The 9844-nt window shown below is 40.4% G+C and overlaps 1 long non-coding RNA gene across 2 annotated transcripts in view; it reads left to right on the top strand.

The window, feature by feature from the left end:
• The first annotated feature begins 374 nt into the window (after positions 1 to 374).
• LOC308039243 overlaps positions 375 to 9844 on the top strand; it is a 58510-nt gene continuing 49040 nt past the window's right edge. For both annotated transcript variants that reach the window (XR_013922012.1, XR_013922013.1), the window contains exons 1-2: positions 375 to 533; positions 4557 to 4625. This is a non-coding gene — a long non-coding RNA (uncharacterized lncRNA). The remainder of the gene's footprint in view (positions 534 to 4556; positions 4626 to 9844) is intronic.

The following is a 9844-nucleotide window of genomic DNA, read 5'->3' as shown; positions in this document are numbered from 1 at the left end:
AGGGCCGCCCCCCGCCCGGGGGCGGGGCCGGGGGACGCTGCCCCTTTAAGGCAGCGAAGCCCCGCGCGCATTCCAGCGGCCTCCCCCCCCCCCCCAAATCGCGTCATCGTTCTGGGAAGCGGATGGCGTCATCCCGTCCCCCCGCGGCGCTGCCGGCGGAGGGGCGGGGACTTGAAACAAAGGAATAAAAATAGAAGGTGAGGGTGGGGAGTGGGGCGGCCGGAGGGCGTGGCTGCGCCCGCGTCAGCGGTGACGTCTTCGCCCTCGCCTCGCGCCGGCAGTGCGCACGCGCGGTCCCGTGGGTTATTTATAGGCGCTTGGGTGGGGGTGACGTAATGGCGGGGCTGTTGAGGCCGTCGCGTCGTTGGGTTTGTGCGTGCTACGTCACGTCACGTGCGTGGCGGTGTTTACAGCGGCGGTTGCCTGGCGACCGGGCAGGGCTCGTTGAGGCGGCGGCCGGGCCGGGGCTCCCGCCGTGGCGGAGGAGGCTTCGCCCTCCCTGGCCGGGGCTCGGGCAGGGCCGGCGGGCAGAGGTGAGGAGCCCGCGCCCCAAGGAGGGGACGGCTGGGAGCGGGGCCGTTCGCCGCCCCGGCTGAGGGGAGGGCGAGCGGGCGGGCGGAGAGCCCGGGCCCCAGTACAGGCCCCCCCCGGCGCGGGGGCTGCGGCGCTGGTTCCTGCCTCAGAGTCACGGGGGTCAGCAGCTCCGGCTGAATTTGTAGCTCTTGAAACAAGGAGAGGCTTCTTTGTGCGGTGCCGTCGGTTTGGCTTTATTTGGCACCGGCAAGGGAGGCTGCATCTTGGTGTGACCTCCCTCTGTGGGAAAATAAGTCCCTGGCGCTGAGAGCAAGGGCCGACAGCAACCCCCAGGGCTCTTGGTCCGGTGCCCTGCGCAGACAAGCAGCGCGTTACCCGCGGGGATAGTTTCTACGCCCACTGGAACACGACATTCCCTGCAATTAATTATTACGTAAACATCACGTCGGGGATGCCATTTATGTTACAGCGTTTTTCTTAACTACAGCAATGACAGCAGTAGCTTATATCTAGAATCTTATAAGGATGCTGGTTCATTTCTGTTGCAGTTGCCAAGCCCATCACTGGGAAAGAACTGCCTAAGGATGTTCTGTAGCCTTTGTGGCTGTATAGTAACCCTGTGAAAGACCAAAGCCTGGGAGCATTTGAACTCCCCTGCAGGAGCTGGTCTTGGCTCTTTTGCCTTTTTTTTTCAAAGAATGAGACCATTACACATTTAACAACAACAACAAAAAAGTATCATAAGGATTGTGTGTTTGAAAGGATTTTGGGCAAGCTTTTTAATAGTAATTTTTACCTGCATAGGACAATTCCGCAGTTTACATCATGTGTCTGAGGACACTGGACAACACCCTCAGACACATGGTGTGAACTATGGGGTTGTCCTATGCAGGGTCAGAAGTTGGACTCAATGATCCTTGTGGGTCCCTCCCAACTCAGGACATCCTGTGATAGTAGTGTTTGGTAGACATGGCTTAACTACTTGTTATTGTAACTCTTTCAAAATCAGATGTTATAAGCTGTTGGGTCCTTCCACATGTGGCTTTTTTGAGAAATTGTGCGTAAAAGTCAGGAACTGTATGCCTGTCTCCCAAAGCTGTTGCTTTCTGTAGGTGGACCAGGCAGCAAATAGATCCTTAGCTTGGGATGGCATCTTCTCAGATTGATTGAAGTTGAAGAAAATGTGCTGGGTCATGAGAAACAGAACCTGGAACCACGTTATCAGCAAGAAGCTTCTGGTCCACTAGTGACTGTGAGCAGGAAAAAGTAAAAAAATTCACCAAGAGTTATGCAATAAGCACCATATAAAGGTCTCTATAAAAGAGCTAGAAAGTAGGTTAAGACTACCTGAAGGCAAAATTAGTGTCCCAACTTCTGTCCTCATGTGGCTGTTGTGTCCCCATCAGCACACACAAGCTCTTAAACTCATCTTTTTTTTGTATTTGAAATATAAAGGGGTTGAACTAAATCTAGACCAGATCTTGGGAATATTTTCATTCCACCATTTAACCATGTAGTTCATTTGAGATTATTTTCAAGTGGTTTTTGATAGGCTTAGCTGAAGTCTGGAGTCAAGAATTGAAGAGAGTAGAGGTTCAGCCCTTCATGTGTGGCAATGCACTAGGAAAGGTAGTTGAATAGTTGTTACCAATCCTTCTTTTTCAGTCTTTCATTCTAATAAAGCAGCATATGCTTGCAGAGGTTGCATATACAATTTAAAGGACTTTGTTGTGCAGTATGTACTTAAGCTAAATACTGCTGTCACAGAGGATTCCAAAGGAAGGTGGTATAGTTTGTGATGAGTGGCTGTGCCTTTTATGAGGTGAAATCTTACAGAGCAAGAGAGAAGTGGACAAGCTTTCAGGAATATAAGCTTTTCTCCTTCAGTGGTTTTAAAAAAAAAAAGCAATTCTAGAAAACTCTACCAATTAATCCCTGCTGTTTCTAAAATCAGGATGATAAAGCCATGCTTTATCAAAACCTTAGATGACTCCATCAGTTTTTCTAGAAAGCTAATAGCTGCTGGTTCTTTATTAAGCTGTTTCTGGTTACATGCTGCTATGAACACTACCATTAGAATGGTGTTTGGACCAACACACATGTAGTTGTACAGTTCATTGCTCTAAGTGCAACAAAACAGCCCCAGGGTACGCTGGCAGTTCTGTAGATAACACAGCATCTACTCCAAAGAGCGCGTTTCCAACGCTTACCCCGCTGTTATAAGGGTGACTGGATGTTGACCATGAAACAGTCTTCTGAATGAGCTACCAGAATATGATTTCAAAGCTGACTGTAGTTATAAAAGAAAATTTATGCCTGTGATATACTACTCTATACTATAACCTCTATGGAAAACAGTTAAATAATCCTCTTAACCTGGAAAAAGTCTTCTGCTTTGAAATGAAGCTTTCCCAGAATTTTCCATTTGCCCTTCATAACTTTTGGGTGGTGTCCCATCAGAAACAACCTTCCTGGAAGTCAGTGAGTACCAAGCAGAATCAGGCTACGTGTGAGCCTTGGATAATAAATGCCTTCTACAGCAGAACTACTGTGATATATGGATCCTACTCATTTGCATCCCAGAATGTGACATACTTGCTCAATGTAGTCAATGTCCTCATGGAAGTTACTGGTTTGAACACGAACCGGGCATTAGAGTGACTCTCACAAGCTGAAGGACAGAAATGGCCAGTCAGCAGCTGGAAAACACTTTCACAAAGCAATCCAAGTGGACAACAGAGTGCCTCCAAAACACGAGCCCAGAGCTTAACTTGTTTAACTTGGACGGACACTTAAAAACTGTGGTTTCAACAGAAACATAAATTCAGTACTTAATTTTGTAATTATTCTTCCTGTCAACCCTTTGCTTTCCCACAGGCAAAAATTAACAGCTGTTATTTAAATTCCATGATGATTAAGGCCCCTCCTTCGCTTCTAAGTGCCAATTACCCTTTTCTCTAAAAACATCTAGCTTTTCAACATAATCAGGGTATTTTAATTCTTATGAGACTTACGAAGGTCCACGTTATTAACTATTTAGATCTTTTGGTACTATTTTAGAAAATACATTTTTTCTATTGCATTCTATGTCCTTGCCTTCTGTGTCTGGAATCCATTTTCAGGGAAGATTAGGAAGGAGTTTCTGGTGGAAGTTAAGAAATAAATATGTATTCCCTGACTCAACAGGGCTCTTTGTTTTCCAGCAATAGAAATAAAGAGGATCTCTTTTGAGCCTGAGGGTAGAGGGAAAGGAGGAGTGATGGTTCTTTGTCAATATGATGTGATTTAGTTCTGCCTGGAGGAGTTGTTGTTTTGTTGCTAAATTATAATTGCACTTTTCCTGTGGCTTTAGAGGAGATTTGGCTATGTTACAGTTCTGATTTGTGATTTTCTTCTTTCTTCTGTGATATCTCTCCAAAAAGGTAGATGGGAGTTACATCTGTGGCTTCAATGTGCTACTTTCTCTCCTTTGGAGTTGCAAGGATTTCCTTTTGGTATGAACCAGAGCTGAATGTCAAGTCAGTTCTTGCAGTCTGGCTTTTTCATTCTAGAGAAAACATGATACATTTTAAATGTTTTTGAAATATAATTTATTGGATCGTTAGGTTATGCAAGGTGGAGGATGGCAGTTACCCTTAAAGCTATTTACTACTGTGGTTGTGAATCTAATGAGGGAAGATGGGATTCAAGAAGGGACATGATAAAAGGTTTTGTAGAAGTGAGTATTGTCTGGATGATGAAGGTATATGAGAAAATTGTTTAAAAAGAAGTTTACAAATCCCTCAGTATGTACAGTTCTGCTGTTACTTATGAACAGCCCTTGATCAAGCGTAGGCACTCAGTATCCTGTAGTTTTCTACTTCTTGGGAGTCTCCTGTTTTTCTAGCAGCACCAAAGTCAAGAATTTGTGTCTTTTTGCAAAACCAAGACGTTATTTTATTTTATTCCTTAGGTGATAACTTCCTTTCTCTGAGCAAGTACAAGCAGAATTATCAGTGATACTGAGCATTTTTTCTTTTCAGGTGGAAAAGGATAGTTAAGAGATGAGCAAGAAATTTAGGAAATGTAGAGTCTACCGCAGGGTGTTTTAGGTAAGTCATTTAATGCTTTCTGACAAATATAGTTTGTTTCATACCTCACAGCAATGTGGTGAGCATAACATTTAGACTGTTAATCATATAAATAACTAAAATAAATAGAAATTGTGCTTTAAAGGCTTTACCTCCTTCTTTTGAGCTTTTACTGCCTTCTACAGAGCAGATACCACAGCATCTGTGTGAACTAAAACAATACATCTATTCATAGAATCTGCTGTAGTCTGATAGCCTCACAAAGCAATTTATTCCATCTGCAACATCTGTTATATTATTGAAATTTAAATAACATCCCAAAAGTCCCTTTTTTATTTCTGTCCTCAAATCCTGATAAGAGTTCAAAGCATTCAGCTCTAACAGGTTTTTTTTTTATAGTTACTAGTCAATTAATCAAACTCTAATTCATATCACAAGGTTCTCATAACTTTAAACTGTTTCACGAGTCTGTTAATTTCTAATTGACATTTTGTCAACTAGTCCATTCACAAGGTTAGTGCAGGACTGTTACCTTGTAGTGTTTGTCATGACAAAATGAATTACTAAATTTATGAACTTTTTGTTATTGCTACCGCTGTTTACCAACAATGTAACTGCAAAGTTTACAGTGAATGTGACTCACAAAGTTCAGAAATAGATTAAGCCTGATTGCTGTGTTCTCCATTCTAATCCTTCCTGCCCTTGCCACCCTCCCCACCCCCAAATCAAAGTTTCCAAGACTGTGAAGTCAAAATGTTTCACATAAATCTTCTTGATGCAGCTCAGGCTCTTTGAAACTTCAGTTCTGTTCTGTTTATTTCTTCCAAAGCTTCCTGTCACTTCCTCTGTATCCATTGGGTGTTTTGTTTGTTTGCTCTGGCATATTTGCCTTTATCTAGGACTGCCAGTGGTCTGAAACTCTGGTTTTCAACTGTTATTAAAAAACTGTGGGTAACCTTATTAATAAAGTTCACAAAGAAACAGCTGTAGTATACTGTAAATCACAATGGGAAATGTATTTTACAAAGCAGGAATAGTTGTGTAAAGAAGTTTAAAAAAAATTGTTTTCCCCAAGGGCTCCTGTTTTTATAACTGTTTAGGTTCATACATTCTTTGGAACTTGTCTTTTTCTTTGGAATGCCTTTCTGAATGTGAGAAGTTGAAAATGGACTCAATAGGTCATGACTACCCTTTCGAAACTTTCATAAACAACAGGGCACTGTGTACTGGGGAACATTTATCTTAAGTGAGCACAATGCTTAGAAGAAATCCTTAATCTATTGCTTATTCAGTTGAATGCACAGCAGAAGCAAAACTGTGCATGAACACGTGTACCAAGGCAATATATTTAGACATTTATCAGCAGAAATGCACTATACAATTTACACTGAGAGAATTGCTGCTTTGTGAGAATTTAGTCTTTCGTTTCTTTGACTTTTCTGCATGTTTGAATCTCAAAATAGTTTTTATTGAATGGTTCTGAGATTGGTATCTTCTTTCTGCCCTACATTTAAAAGTAATGCAAATAAGATAAAGCTGTTTTCCAAGTGGGGTGTTATCCTGTCCCTGGTGAGCTCAGTGCCAGTTGTCGCTGACTGAGGTGATCCAGGACTGGGTGTGGAGGTTTTCAGATGGGGGAGTTTGCTTGTTCTTTGTTTCTTTTCTCGATATGGTTTGATGTGTGACCAAAAGCCACAGGTTTGGCTGCTAAAACGCAGAACCTACACAATTTTAAAAGTGGACATGATTTTAAAATTTGTTTGATTCCCTTTTAGTAACTTTTAAGATCATGACCATGTACTGATTTTGTTTGTAATCTACTGCTTTCCCCCCAGTACCAGGTATGTAAATTGTATTTCTGGTCATTGATATACACTCGATCTCAGATAACTTCTTATATCTATGTTGTTGTAAGCAGTGTCTTCCAAGGCTTTCTAATTCGCTTTTGTCTAATTTTGCATACTTTCTGGAACAGAGAGATTTCCCAGAAAAGCTTGGTTCCTTCCTCCCAGTAAAATCACTATCTTTTTAAAATGCATTTCAGAGGTACAACATGCCGAATTATAAGTTGATTCTTTTAAAGCTTTTAAATTTGATTGATGTTACAAATGATGATTTTTTTTTTTAAGGATTGAGTTGCATACTGCTTGAATGTTATTCAAGACTCTGCTGAAAACTTATTTCATTTTTCACTTAAACAATCATTGTTTTATTCACATTTTAGAAAAATGAATTGCAGTAAGTCATCGTGGTAGCTTATGTCCTAAAAGACCTTTGTAATCTGGAAAAATAACAATTTTTAATCTTTGCGCTATACAAAACACAGTACTTAAAAACAAGTCTGGTTTTACGTTAACTTCTGTAATTTGGATTGCTTTTAATAACTGTGATTACAGTGTAGTAGCCTGCCTGCCTCCTGGGCAGTTATGCCATCTTTAGTGCAATCTTTGTAACGTCTTGAAAAGACAAATAATGAAATCCAGGTTTTATTCTTTTTCTACTTCATAACTGCTGTAGAGTTATCTTGTTTCATGATGGCTGTTCTGCTTAAATGTGAAGTTATTTAGCACTAAAAAGAACCAGTCTTCAGCTGTTGAAAATAGGAGTGCATCTGTAATATCGATTAATGATTCTTTTTTATGCTTGTTGGCAGTTCTTTGAAAAAGACAATTTCAAATCTAAAAAGGCATGTGCTTGTTTATTTAATAATCCCATAGAATATATTCCTGTGTCACTGAGATCAGTGATAATGGGATGAGGTGAGAATTGATGATTAAAAGTAAGGTTTTTAAGTTCATAGAGAGTTTTATCACTAGTGTATAATATTCTGCACCCAATAAAGTAGAAATTATCACTTATTTCAGGAGGAATCAGAGTGAGGCTGATTTGCTGACAAGGTCTGTTTTCACTCAGAGTTGGAATAGGAGGATTATCTGTTGACATATGTATTTAAACCAAATTGGTGTGAATATAAACCAGATGTTTCTTGGGAATATATTTTATAGTACATTTGAACTATAAAACAAGGTGACATGTTTTTTAATAAGTATTTCTGATTTTGCATTGAGGAAATGTGGATTCTAGGAAATGTGGATTCTAAGATACAGTACTTGAAGTGTTTGGAAATTCTTGTCCAGTTACAAATAGCAATCTTGTAAAATAAAAAGCGCTGCAATGAAAAGCTGGATACAAAATGCAATGACCATATGTAGAAGAGAAATAAATCTTGTGGACATAAAACACATAAGTATTCTTTTTAAATAATTTTCAGCAATCATTTTAAAGACTAAGTTAAATCTCGATTTCCATGTCTGTTCTCACTGAGCACCTGAGAGACTCTCAGCAAGTAGCTGATGATGCCTAATGAAGAATGTAGTACTGAAAAACATTTAAGTGTTGTTTAGCTGCATTCACAACACCTAGATGCATTGAGTCAGGGGACCTTATTGTTACCAAAATTCCACCGTGCTGTCCATCCTCTTCCTGTAAGCCCTTCAAGAGTGACAGTGGAAATAATGTATGTCCCCAGTCTTACAGTCTCTCCTCCTGCCTGCTTCACGAGGCCAAGGAAGAGGTGGCACAGTGTTGTTTTGGAGCTAATCCCCTCCGTATAAATATGGGTTAGCTGTACCCATAGACATAGATCTGGAGGAGGATCATCTCGATATTGGAGTGTGTTAGCGCCATTGGTGTTGTTTTGTATTATTTCTAGTAACAGGAGTAAGAGAAGTTACTTGGAGTTCTTTTTACTTTCTTCCCCCCTCACTTAATGTTTCTCAAAGATGAGCTTGGCAGCTGCTGGTTTATTGTAGTGCTCTAGCATTTTTAACAAACATTGTGATGATGCTCCTATTAAAAATAAGACCTACAATATGGACAATTAATTACTATACACTGTCCCTTTACTGTGCTCTTGATTCATTCAATGACAGGAGTTTTGCTGTTAATATTGTTGGGAAGATGATTATCTAATGGTCTTTGCCTGGTTTTGGTAAATACTTATATCCGTAAAAGAGCATTTATTTCTTACAGAATTGGATTATAAGTTTATAACAATGCAATAAATTAAAGGAGAGCAGTTGCACAGAGGAAGAAACATTTTCCTACCCCTTCTTCACAGTCACCTCTTGCTTTCATGGTATGATACAATACGTAGAGAACATGCTGAAAGGCACTTATGTCTTTTTTTGGTATCTTTGGATACCGTTTCTCCAAAGCTTGGTGGTTTATGAAGAAGTCTTATACCATCTGACACTGGAGATGACCTGAGGATTTTGCGTGGTACGCTGGCAGTTGAGTTAGTGAAGTATTGTATCACATTCAAGTATGACAGCATGTCCTTCCTGCTTGTATCTGCTTTCTGAGAACTTCCATTTTAGGATGTTGAGTATTAGTTCACTTTCTGATAATTGACGTTCTGATAATACAGGGTATGAGTTGCACATAATGTTTCGCTGTGTACAGATGTGTGCAGACTGGAAGGAACCAGTTTTTCAGAGATTAGATGGGTCCCTTTCTGAAATACACTATGGATGGCTATACCATCTAGTCGTGCACATGCAGAGCTGCCCAAGTTGTGAATGAGCTTGTGGCAGCCATATGTCATGGCATAGTAGCTAGTTTGGGTCTTTGGTGTGGCACAGTACTGTTGTGATTAGATGGGTTCCTGTTGTAACTACGGCCGAGATGATATACATGCCCATATTGCATAGTATAATTTTACGTTTAACATTTCTGAAATGGGGAAGTTCTGCTTTTGAAGAGGATGGAGGCAAAGAACACATTGTACCTTATGCTTACACTATTGCATTAAGGTAAATTTGGTAAGAACATAAACTGGCCATAAAAGTGTAATAATAACTTGACACTGTACCCTGACCTATAGACATGTAAAATGTAATACAAATATGCAGTTAGGCATTTACATGCTTCTATAGCTTTGTCGATATAGGTCAGCTACACAAAGGATATGTGCATTTAGCAAATACTTGAGGTTGCTTTTCATTTAGATGTTGGGTTTGTTTTTTTTTCCTCTCTGCTTGGTGACGTTAACCCCTTGTAGAAGGGCAAGAGCGTCTTAAATAACATCAGTTTGGTGAATAAGCCATTGGCATTAGAAGATGCACTAACAAATACAGGTCTCCAACAGTGACAAGGGTTTTTAGCATTGTTTGCAAAGCCTGGGTACATAAACTCTACCCATCATGAAGCTGAAACAGCTGTCAGATTTACTAGTAGTT

The sequence above is a fragment of the Nesoenas mayeri genome (assembly GCF_963082525.1).
Source record: "Nesoenas mayeri genome assembly, chromosome: 3".
NCBI classification, from domain to species: Eukaryota; Metazoa; Chordata; class Aves; order Columbiformes; family Columbidae; genus Nesoenas; species Nesoenas mayeri.
This window is presented reverse-complemented; position numbering and strand designations above follow the sequence as displayed.